This window comes from Periplaneta americana, chromosome 4, assembly GCF_040183065.1.
Source record: "Periplaneta americana isolate PAMFEO1 chromosome 4, P.americana_PAMFEO1_priV1, whole genome shotgun sequence".
Taxonomy (NCBI): domain Eukaryota; kingdom Metazoa; phylum Arthropoda; class Insecta; order Blattodea; family Blattidae; genus Periplaneta; species Periplaneta americana.
The window spans coordinates 74771461-74784079 of NC_091120.1; the positions used below are offsets into that span (position 1 = coordinate 74771461).

At 35.7% G+C, this 12619-nt stretch overlaps 1 long non-coding RNA gene across 1 annotated transcript; it reads right to left on the bottom strand.

The window, feature by feature from the left end:
* Positions 1-923: 923 nt before the first annotated feature.
* Positions 924-10810, bottom strand: LOC138697952 (uncharacterized). Its single transcript, XR_011331637.1, has 3 exons — positions 10552-10810; positions 1709-1838; positions 924-1319 (listed from the first exon to the last, which is right to left on the bottom strand). It is a non-coding gene; the product is annotated as an uncharacterized lncRNA (long non-coding RNA).
* Between the last annotated feature and the right edge of the window lie 1809 nt (positions 10811-12619).

Genomic DNA, 12619 nt, shown 5'->3' on the forward strand with positions numbered 1-12619 from the left:
TAATGTTCAAAACACTCATCTTTGTCGTAGCTAAAACCTCTTACATTTTTAATGTATCCTTTTTGTCTGCTATATTTCCTAAGAAATTTAAATCTGCTGTAATTAAATCTATTTATAAAATCGTACATATAAAGAGTATGAACAATTATCGACCTATATCACTACTTATCCAGTATATTAAAACTTTTTGAAAATATATTAAAATTCACTTAATTAAGTATTTAGGAAAATAAAGTATTTTAAATCATGAGCAATTTGGTTTCCGTAATAAAATTAGTACAGATAACGCAATATTTAAAGTTATTGACAAAATAATTGGAGAGCTAGATCGAGGGAATAATGTATTGGTATTTTCTTAGATATAAGAAGAGCGTTTGATACTGTTAATCACAAAATCTTAATAGAAAAATTAAATGTATTAGGTATTAGAGGAAAAGATTAATATTTTAGCAATTATTGATTAAATTTAGGAAATGACACAAAATAAGCTGTGTTTTCATCCTACAATCAACTGATAACAAAAATGGAGGCTGCCAGACGACGACAAAAAACAAAAGATGCGAAAACAAATGAATGAGGTGTATGAACAATTGAATGCTCTTTCAGATTTAAGTACAAAAATATAGGGGTGTCATTTGAAATTTCAAAGTAGAGGTGGCAGAGAGTGAGGGGTGAAATCTAAAATTCAATTAATTAAAAAATAAAACTTCAACAAAACTGCGTTTTGAAAGTCCACTTCTCATTTGTATAAAAACAGTAGGTATATTTTTTTCTGCCTAATACCTTCAATAGTTTGAATACAGTGAATCGTATTATAGTAAATGAATATACTTGTGATTGTGATTGTGAAATGGTTAAGAATGCTTAAAAATTAAATTTAATGGTAGAGGACAAAACACAAGGGTGAGTAATTAAAGAAATCGTACATTTAATTTACTTTAATCAAATTCCATATACATTCTTATATACTCACATTGTTGAAGCAAAAGCATTATTATAACAGCGGAATGATAGTAAATTTTGTATCCAGTTTCTTAATCGGGACTTGATTTTCTGCATCTGTGTGTATTCAGGAAAATGTTTGTCATTTGTGAAGCTGAGCTCGAATTACGTCTTCTTACAAACTGCGACGCCGCTGCTGGTGTCACAATCTAGGCCTTCGATGCAAGGACAGGCGTCGATGTATACATTAGTAACAGAGTACTTGAATTTTCCGTCGATTGCAGTTACGTTAGCATTAAATGGCGGTTGATTAGGCTTGCAGGTAGCATTTTCCTCTCGCGCATTATGACATCCAGGCTCGATACCTCTGTGCCTGCCTAAAAGAAAGCAATTTTTTCATTTCATTTATTGTATTCCATATATCTTACATTAGCAATGAAGCTTTAAGATGTGGAACAAGTCAAAAATTTTACAATATTACAATTACAATTTTACAAACTTTTTACAATTTTTACAATTTCGCAATTTTCTACAATTAATGGAGGTTTATTTCCTCGTCACAAGAACTGGACTTATGTTCTTCTCCTGTGTTCGTTCTGTGCTGTGGCATTGCGGTATGCTATCTGATCAGGAAGGAGGGCTAGTTTTTAATGTATTATATTGCTCAAATTAATCATATAACAGGGAACGAGCAAACATTTGAACTCGTGGATTTGTAACGATATAATCACATCGTATAATAAAAAATTTAATTTATTTTACTCACTTAGCAAGCAACATCTATTGGGGCCGCATTCGGAGCTGTCCTTACATGGAGAGGGTGGAGCTTGAGCATCTGTCAACGAGGACCACAAAATGGCACACAGCACTGCCAGGAGAATTACAATTTGTCTCATCTATAAGAAAATAAATTATCATATGTTATGTCTCGATACACAATTGGGAAAATGTATTCAAAACACTACACAAAGATAAACTACATGATATCAGAATAAAGGTAACAGATACATTATACACAAATGGAAAGGTGTAACGTGAAGATTTATAAAGTCGAAACAGACTATGTCCATATTGATACTGGTGATTATCGAGCTGGATAAGAAGCATTTCTAACCACGTTAGCTCCAGTAGGCTTTTTCTGTACCAGTTATGCAATGAGTTGCATGTCGATTGTGCTGCTTCCACCCCAAAGTCTCTTCTACCATTTGAAACACAGGGCTTCTACAGAAGACCTTTCCGGTTTCAAACATATGTAATTTACGTTCTATGAATCTGAAGTGCATGAAAATAGTACCAATGGAAAGAGAAACTCAAAAAGTTTAGTTCCTTACCTTAAAGATATTCAATGTATTTCCCCTTGGTAACACGACATATATCAAGCCTATAGTCAAGTTCCACGTAGGTATGCGGATTTTCCGACCCCCAGATTCTGAAGTTATGTCTGTTCACCTTAGCAGAAAGATGAAAAGTGGCTTCGTCACAAAACACCACGGAACGAATAAATTAATCATCGTTTTCAATTAAGTCTGCATACTTATGCAGAAATTTCTTCGTATCACTTTGTCCTCTATTTTAGGACTTGCAGTAACTGTACTTTCTTAGTTGGTTATTTAACGACGCTATATCAACTACGAGATTATCGATGAGATTGGTGATGGCGGGATGGTATTTGGCGAGATGAGGCCGAGGATTCGCCAAAGATTACCTGGCATTCACCTTACGGTTGGGGAAAATCTCGGAAAAAAACCCAACCAGGTAATCAGCCCAAGCGGGGATCGAACTCGCGTCCGAGCATAACTTCAGATCGGCAGGCAAGCGCTTTAACCGACTGAGCCACGCCGGTGGCTAGCACTGTAGTTTGTATGAATGAAATTGCAACCGCTTGTGAAGAATCTTGCCTTAAATTCAGTGTATCATTTATGGATTGTAGGCCCACTGGGTGGATCTACACCAAACTTCGTTCGGTAAAGCTGTTGCACATCAATAACAGACTGATTCACATGAAAATTAAACACACAAAAAGCTTTTCTGTCCTCTATAGCATCCATTTCGCCTCAACAGTGAACAAATCTTTTTACGTGCGCTATTATAAGGCAGTTTTACGAACTAGAAAACAATGTTGCCACAACTAAACTTTTTGAATTTCTCTTTCCATTGGTGCTATTTTCATGCACCTCAGATTCACAGAATATAAATTACATGTGTTCGAAAGCGAAAGGTCTTTTCTAAGAGCCCTGTATTATAAGTGATTGTGAGTCCTTATGGAATTTCCATTATTGGCTGACGCAGAAAATGAAGTCATTGATTTGATTGTAATAACGATTACTTGAGCATTAGTTCCTTGCAATAGAGTTATTCTTTTTGAGGATACAAAAATAAAAATATAACACTGAAATAAACTATTGGGATTTCACAGATTCCAAGGCCAGTGGCTTGGTCCAGACGTTAGCGAGTGCGCGTCGTTCTCAGAGGATGCACTAGGGCGTGTGCTCAATTCTCGCTTGGACTGATCTTGGTTGGGTTTTTTCCAAGGTTTTCACCAACTGTGAATCAGATGTTAGGAACTTCATTGCGAATTCTGAGACTAGTCTCTTAAAAAAGCTATATCGCTGTCACCAGTCCCATGGAAGCTGGATAATCGTACAGTTGATACAGCATAGTTAAATAACCAATTCAGATATGTATGTGTTCCAACTGATGGATTAATCGCAAAATTGTGTCTTGAAGTTCTAATATAATCTCATATTTTGTTAACTGAAATTTGAGAATTGAAATAAATCTGGAATATCGAGATCAACAATAAAAGGCTGGAATATATTTGAAACTGATAATCCGGATCTTAGTAATTACATTCTAAAAACTTATTGTGGGGCTTTGGCACTGTTATCTGAATGGCTAAGTCATCGGATTTTCTAGCACAGGGATGCATATAACTGGGGAAGAGAGGGGTGGAAGCATGGGAAAGATTTTGTTCCCCGTCCACAATCTCCCGGCCTTGAATTACGTATCTGTGACGTTCCGCAAGCACATGGAATACATATTTCCTCTCCCCCTACCATCTCCAATGATGTGTGGGGTAAGAGGAAGGGATGAGTCACGTGCTTCGGCTTGTGATGTGTGGCACAATTGTAGCACAGTTTTGCATCCCAGTCATAGAAGGTAATAGGACTCCAAATTCCGCCGAAAACAAATATAGTTTGTTGTAAATTTTCTCGTGACGCTCCAATGTATTCTGTCATGATTCTATTATTTGCACGTCTATTTATAATCTGTTATTTAAAGACATTGTATAAACTGCTAAGTGATTTTGTGTCGACGGAGTTTGAGTTGGTATTTTGCGAGATGAGACCGAGAATTCTTCATGACTCATGAGATTACCGGAAATTCGCATTACAGTTGAAAACTTTGGTGGGGGGGGGTTAAATCCCAGCCAGGTAATCAGTCCAAGCACCATGGAACACAAGTCAATGCGCAACTCCAGATCAGCAGACAAACGAACCTACAACTCGAGTTACACCGGTGATCTGCATTTATCACCATTTATGGAAGTAAGCATGTACAAATTCGTATTGCTACTGTAATAATCTTATGGGTTTGATTGTCGACTGCAGATGCATTTCTTAAAAATACGCTGATAGAGCCACAAAATTGCACTGGACGTATTGATTTTACTTCTGTGTTATTTTTGTTCAAAGGCATTATAAATAAGTTCGTAAGAAATAAAAATGATTAAAATATCATAAAAATTTATCTTCATGATGATACATTTTCTGTTTACAAGTTTCAGATATTTAGCAACACCTAAATTCCATTATCATATTCCGAATTATAAAATTGGTTATTTTCTTGAACTATCCCTTTGAAAACTTAAACATTAAAGGATTTGATATATTTATCAAAATACAGTCTAGTTTCTGGAAGGCAAATGAAAAATATTTTTGATATTCCGTAAAGTAAGACATTGATATAATTTAGATCGTATTGTATGGTTTAAGCAGTTATGCGTTTTTGTTTTTGTCCCTTTGATGTATTAGGCCCCATAAACCGTTACAGTGTTATTTCACGATTTTAGCGGACGGCCCGAAGACCTTTTTCATCGTGATTGATAAATAGTCCTTCATTTGGACACCTAAGGGGTGCTATTCATAGACATTTCTCAGCACGCGCTCCGAGCGTGCTAAACTAGCCCCGGCTATCCACTGGTTACTTGTACAGAATTCCAATCATATCATATCGCTAACACTGGTTTATGAATACGAAAAATGCTGATTTTCCACTGGAAGCCCGCTCTAAAAATGGCTATGAATACGGCCCCTAGAGTCTCCAAGCAATCCTTTACAGTGTAGTATGTATGAAAGATAGCTCGGAGGCATTCAACCCTTACACAGTTCAGATCTGCTGTGCAATGAACGTACGAAAACAAAACAAACCTAGGCGCTTGGAGATAAGTTCTCCAATAGAAGAATTTGTTAGCGAGAACTTCATTAGCAAAGAAAAAAAAAAACATGTATTTTACCAGAAAGAAGGAGAAACTATTAACTTAAAATATATACAGTCATTCATTGTAACGTGAAGAGACTCGTAAAGTACACAGTCTGTCCGTTTTTCTATTAGTATTTTAGTGTAAAGTAGCCTACTCATCTTCTTTAGATTATATTTTCGGTACGCTAAGAGATATAGCCTACATCAATCAAATTTTTAAAAACTTCAGCCCTTCTACTCTTATACGAATCCGAGAGTTGATTCCTAAACAAAACTTAACTAACGAAAAGTAAAGAAAACCAAAAAGCAACGAAACGAAATTTATCAGGAATTAGGTGGATGTAATTTCTTGGTTTACCAAAGAAACAAAAACATAAGAAGTCAATTAAACGTTTTCAATTTAGTTGGATGAATACAAAATTCAAAACAAATTTAGTACATTACATTCAAAGAATTGAAGATCGACGATTACTGAAGATGATTTTCAACTACTGTATATGCCAAGAGGAAGGAGAACTGTTGGTACACCTGGAGCTCTCTGGATAGACGACATAAATCTATGATATTTGGGATAGGCCATTTAGACTAAACTTTGTAGCAGAAAGGAAAAGAAGTGTTCAATACATTCGTTCAGACAGATCTTCATTATTCTAATTGTTGTTTACCACATAAGTAACATCACTCGTGAGACAACTAAGCCAGGAGATAATGGGCTAGGGTAGCCAGTTCTTTTCCTTCTTCATTGCAACCATCGCTAACTAGTAACATATTACACTAGTCAGACTTCAGATGCATATAAACAATTATTTTTCCTTTGACACAACATGTCGTCAAGTGAGATGTACTGCCTAATTATAGGTTTACATATCAGCCAGAACCTCTATCAGACGTAGATTCTAATTGCGTTTGTGAAAATTCTCGAGCGCATAACGAAAAATGTTTTCAACTACTATCAACTATTTCACCAAGAAAGAGGAATCGTTTCTTATTTATGCAATTGCATGGCCGGAAAGAGTAGAAACTGAAATTGAAATGGCAGCGAGAAGTTGAGATACTCGTGTAATCACAATTATTTTGTTAAATCATTTTCTTTCTTAGTAAATGTATGGTTTCATCGATCATTTTATTCTACTCATTCCAAAAAGTGACGGCATTAATTAAGTTTGGATCAAAACTCCATTATGTAGTTTGATAAGACTCAGTAACTTTTATTTCATTCGAATCTTTCCTGAATAAATTGACTCTTCAGTGTCAAATATGATGAAATTTCGCTCTTACGGTTAGGACAAACAAATAAGTAGGAAGATTTCATGTCCAAAATCAAATTTACAGTATTAATAAAGAAAAATAAAGTTAGCCAGTACAGACCACAGAGGTCTACAGGTCAGCGGGAGATTAAGATTTTGTTCTTTGTACATACAATCGGTATTAGTGGCAGTAGGGGCGCCACTCCCACGTGCTTGCAGTCTTTTCTCCCGAATAAAAGTCCCAAGTATTGGTTTTTGTTAGATGCTGAGTCGATCCCAAGGACTCTAGTCCAGGCAGAAAGATTATCCAATTGAAAAAAGTCTGACTGCATAGGCAATCGAACCCGCGACCTTCTGCTTTTTAGCGGTGCGCCTTAGCATCACGTTGCCAAGTGCACCTTTTCAGCATTAGGGAAATCTATAAAAGTCTCGAAATCTATTTTTAGAAAGCCATAACTAAAAGTAGATCTTTTAACATTACGCAAGCTTATTAAAATTTAATATTGTACCGTAACATACGAAAAGTAATTTTAATACTAGTGCGAAAAGTATTTTGTGCGAGATCGTGCGTATTTCCTTGTTTTCAGCACAGAACCAATATGCGGTAAGTGTCAAATACCACATTCAGTATTCCCAACGTAACACACATAACAATTTCCCTTTTCTTACCGCTTAAGCGCGACATTCATTTTACTGCTTTAGGCTTTTAACATATTTTTAGAGACGTTTAACATAGTAATAATTATAAATTGGAAACTTACCACTGCAATTTCACCTAAATTGCAATGTTAATTATTGTTTTTAAATATTTGCAAAAATTAAGTAAAGTCTACTACTCCACGAAACTTATTGCATTCCTGATACAAGTAACATTAAGGAAGCCGTGAAAAAATCAACGAGATTCCAGATGCCGATGTTATTACTGCAATATGTTATATAAATAATATTGTTAAAATATTAAAATGAAAAATAAATCATTACATAACCTTACCGTTTGTTTTAAGTTCGCATTTATAGACTGGGGGGGGGGGGAAGACAGACGTATATCACGGCCTACTGGAGTATAGTGAACACAGAAAACATTTTGTAGGAACAATGTAGAAGAAAGATATATTTGTTTTCCGAAGGTGGCGTCATTTAACAGAAACCAAGATGGAGATTTCATTGCAACTAATTAGAAATTCGTCTTTCAGGTATGTAATAAACGATCTTCGCACAAAATAATGTACGATACACGAGTGGTATGTTTGTTTTCATGTTCTCGGAAATTAAAAAAGCTCAACTACGTTTCGCTTTTCAATCTTTTCCTCGAACATGAAAACGTCAACATACCGCTCTTGTAACGTATATTACTATTAACACAAACTTCTAACTATATGCGCCGATTGTCAGTTGTTTTCCACCAGGTGATACACTGCAGTAATAACAACAGACCAACACAGCGGTTTAAAAACGGTAGGTCTACGTCTGAGAATATCTGGTTTTGGTTAAAAAAAAAAAAGCACACAAATTAAATAAGTTGACTCAACTATTCTGTTAAATACTTTCAACACATGTTTGAAGAAATTGTTATATAAATGCTGCTGCTGCAGATGTTCATACAGGAATTCATTGTATGGAAGCACTATCCCTGATCACAATAACATATTGATCAGCCTAAGGGATTTCAAGGCAACCACTTTTATCAATTTCACTATGCAATCATCTAGCGACTGCAAAAGAAGTTGCGTTATAGCCCCTATGGAATTGCATGAAGCAACTGTTCTTTCATCTAGCAGTGGTTACCAAAAATTTTTTCGACTATTGAGACTCAGATTATTTGTCTCATTTTATGTTGCCATTTCATAATATAGAAATGGCCAATCTGATATATATATATATATATATATATATCATCATCACCATCATCACCATCATCATCATAATAATCATCATCATCATCATCATCATCATCCAAACAAGTAAAAGGCCCAAGATCCGTTACAGTTTCAGTGAGTCATTTTCGGTTCACCTTTTTTTGGACGGCCTAAAGATCTCTTTTCTTGGGGACGGTATTGAAGCATGGCTTTTGGAAGTCTATTCCGATTCATTCGTTGGACGTGGTTTTTCCATTGCAGCTGGTACTTGTTTATAAACTGTGAAACTGGATGTAATTGAAGTTCTTGCATATCCTCATTTCTTTTGCGTCCAAGCGACATATATATATATATATATATATATATATATATATAATCTATCCTCCTGTGTCCTGGAGTATAGCATACTATACTTCATATATGAATTCAGTTTAAAATTTTTCACTAGGTGGAATCGTTATCGATCAAGCTCCTGGAACCTGTAGGAAGCACGAGAATATCGATTCAATCATTGCAATGCATATTTAAACTATTTGTAAATGAAAATGGCGAGCAGCAACTGAATATCAAGACACCGTAGGACATGCTTTCGAAGTAAATATTAATAAACGTTATATTTTAGGGGTAACAAAATTATGATATAAGATATGTGCATAGACCTGAATATTGTATAATATACCTGTATTTGTACCTTAAATGTAACCTGCAGAATTTTTTCAGCATATTCCCTCATTTCAGTGACTTTTTTTTTTTTTGACTTGAAACTAAATTAGTTAAATCGTTAAAAGTGTTATAATTTAAACAGATTATGTACCTAAAACAGAGGGTCCCCGTTTCGACGCTGGTGCGGCGTCATCTTCAGTGTCCTACAAACTATTGCTGTTCCAGCTGATCTTGATTTCCGGCGTTTGCGTTCGTCAGTTGTAGGGGTCGGGTGTATTGCTCTTATGGTGGGGGTGGTTGTTTGTGTGTCATGTATTATGATGTCGAATAATGTCTGGGTATCGAACTGTAATTGTGTATTAGGTATATGTTGTGGGTTATTGTATGCTTGTATATTTCATATTCTTCTAACATGTTTAACTGTAGACTTTTTTGTGTGATGTGTAGTATTTCCATATCTGTTTCTATGTTATTGTAGTCGTGATTGTTATTAATAATATGTTCTGCATCTAAAAGTGTTATAATTTTTTGAGGTGTACAATAATATTGAACTTTAAAAATAAAACAAAAAAATATCTCTGGCCTCAGGAATAGATTATATATATATAGGGGCACTACTAGTGTCGGTAATATATCAGAATTTACGGGAAGTAAATTAGATTTTGAAACTTCACCTGAATGAATGGAAAAAATCTTTCCCTTCTACATACTTCAACATTCTTTACCTTGCACCATTCTATAAACCTGTTGCATGATAGTAGACTATATACCTTACCTTGCTGGTAACAATTACAATTATTAAATTATCTAATGTGTTTATAAATTATGAACTGCTGTCTAAAATATAGTGTACACCACACAAGGTAAAATTGATTTTACTTTATTAGTAGGCTTAGGTTTCTATTCACAAAACAAGATGCTACTTTTAACATTTGTATCATTAAATAACTATTTCAGGATCACATATTTTCTCTCTATGCTTCTATGATGAGAAAGTGAAAACAATTTCGCATATTCGACAACACACAACGGGATAACTCACCAGACATTTATTTTACAGTTCATTATCAAAGAAACAGCGTTGCAATAATTCTTACGTCCTGTAAAATATATTAAATTGTTTCTTGTGTCACTTGAGTTCCACTTAGCATTACCATTCCGCTATAGTTCAATATCATCAGAAATATTATTTAAATAATGTCAGCAATTTGAAGAAGTCAGTTGAAAGAGAACTGTCTGTGTACAACAAAGTCCGTCGTAACAGTCAACTTTCGTAAACAACATCGCGTTGTATTTCTCTTTCTCTTCTCCTGTGTGTGCTACGCAAAAAGAAAAAACTGTTAATCACTTTCTAGGCCTACCTTAAGTCAGGTTTGAGGAAGAACCGCGATGGAAGTTGTTTAGGAACTGCTGTCTGCCCTGTCACTGCTCATTATCGCTCTCTTCTACTCGTTTATAAAAGCGTGGTGGACATTCAGAAGGTCAAAACATTCTGTTGCATCATCAACAGATAATGTAGCCTGGAGTTTTGTTTTCCATGGCAAACAGGTATTCAGGAAGAGTGGTATAACTCTGGGAATCTTAGTTTATGTTTATTTTCCTTGTTTATCTTTCATTATAAAATGTATAACGACATTACGTTGTTAGAAAAAGAGTTTTAGAGATTTTCTATGAAACGAATAAATACAAATATCCGACTGCTTATAATCTTTTGCTAAGCATTGGAAGAGTTTTATGCCTTATTCAATATTCGAAAGGCTGTATAATTATTCTTATGAAATATAATAATTTTTACTCGAAAATAACTTTATTTTACTTGAAATTTCAAACTAATTTTGCATAGTGTGATAATAATATATTCGAAAATCAGTACATAGTAACAATTTAATTTGTAATGTCTTTCTAAAGTGTCAAATATAATTTATTGTGCGTATGTGTGCTCATACTCGCAAAGAAGTCCAGAGACGCATTTCGGCAGCATGGTCAAAATTCTGGAGTCTTAGATTTATCCTCACAAGCCAAGAATAGAGTATAAGAATGAAAAAAGATATACTGGACAGCTGCATCCTTCCTCTCCTACTATATGGCGCCCAAACCTGGGCTCTAACAGACAGAGAAAGAAAAATATTAGGAACATGCCAAAGAAGGATGGAGAGAAAGATTCTTGGCGTCAGCCTCCATGACAGAATCCGCAACGAAGACCTGAGGAAGATGACAGGCATCAAAGACGCAGCAACATCAGCCACCTACATCAAATGGAAGTGGGCGGGCCAATCATGAGGATGGATCACAACAGATGGGTGCACAAAACAATAGCCTGGAACCCAAGAACCGGACAAAGGAGCGTAGGTCGACAGAAAAAAGATGGGCGGACGATCTGAAACTTCACTTTGGATCCAACTGGACGACAACAGCCAAGGACAGCCGAGAGTGGAGACTACTGATAGATGCAGCGTCAAAAGAATGGGATCTTTCCCGAGCTGGATACGCGGGAATGCCAGAATAGCCAACTTGCCAGCCAAGAGGCCCTTGCCCTACAGGGATTCTACGGGCTAATTCTAATTCTAATTCGTGCTCATACGTTTGTATGTAAGGTTAATTATTTATGTAAAGACAGAGCAATGAATGGCCAGAGAATGTAAACGAGCCCAAGTCTCTTCTCTCCCCCTAGAGGCCAACCACATGGGAAAATAAAGAGCATGTGACCCTGCATTACTGTTTACATCCTCCAGCTATGCATCCAGCCGGGTGCATGTATATACGCAAGCATCACAATAGAATCCCTAAGCCATACTTCACTATGATCCAAATGGGAAAAGATCCCAGGACCGCTCGAAGAAGTGCTACACTGAAAATTCAGCATTGACCGCAACAGATCAGAGGACTTAACACTTGGCTCGAAGAAGTATTTAATGTATAAGAAGAAATCAAGTTAACCTACCTGTAAAAAATATTCCATTTTCACCATTAACTTGAAAGACAAAGTTTAATAATTGGCTATTCCCTAACGGGTTGAAATTGATCATTCCAAAAATTCAATTTTTTCGGATCTTCTTTGCCTTCTCAATCGGTATTCTTTCGCCGGTTTTTTGCAGCCAATAATTTCGCATTCGCGATACCAATAAACGATCTTCCAGTTTTGTTTGTGTTTCTGAAATGCTGAATAGTATTGACTATTTCTTCATATCCAGATTGCTTATGAGAGGTTCTCAACCTAAGACCAATGAAAGAGGAAATGAGAGGAAAAACAATCAAGTCTTTGCAAGGGAATTTGGAACTGCAAATTCAATAGACTTTTCTTTCTGCCAAGCCTATACTAAAACAATGAAAGACAATCTGTTTCTGTGACCAGCTCACATCTCACCAACATTTATCACGTGGTGCAAAGGATATTAGTCTGTGTTTGATAGGAACGTAGGAAAAAAATAA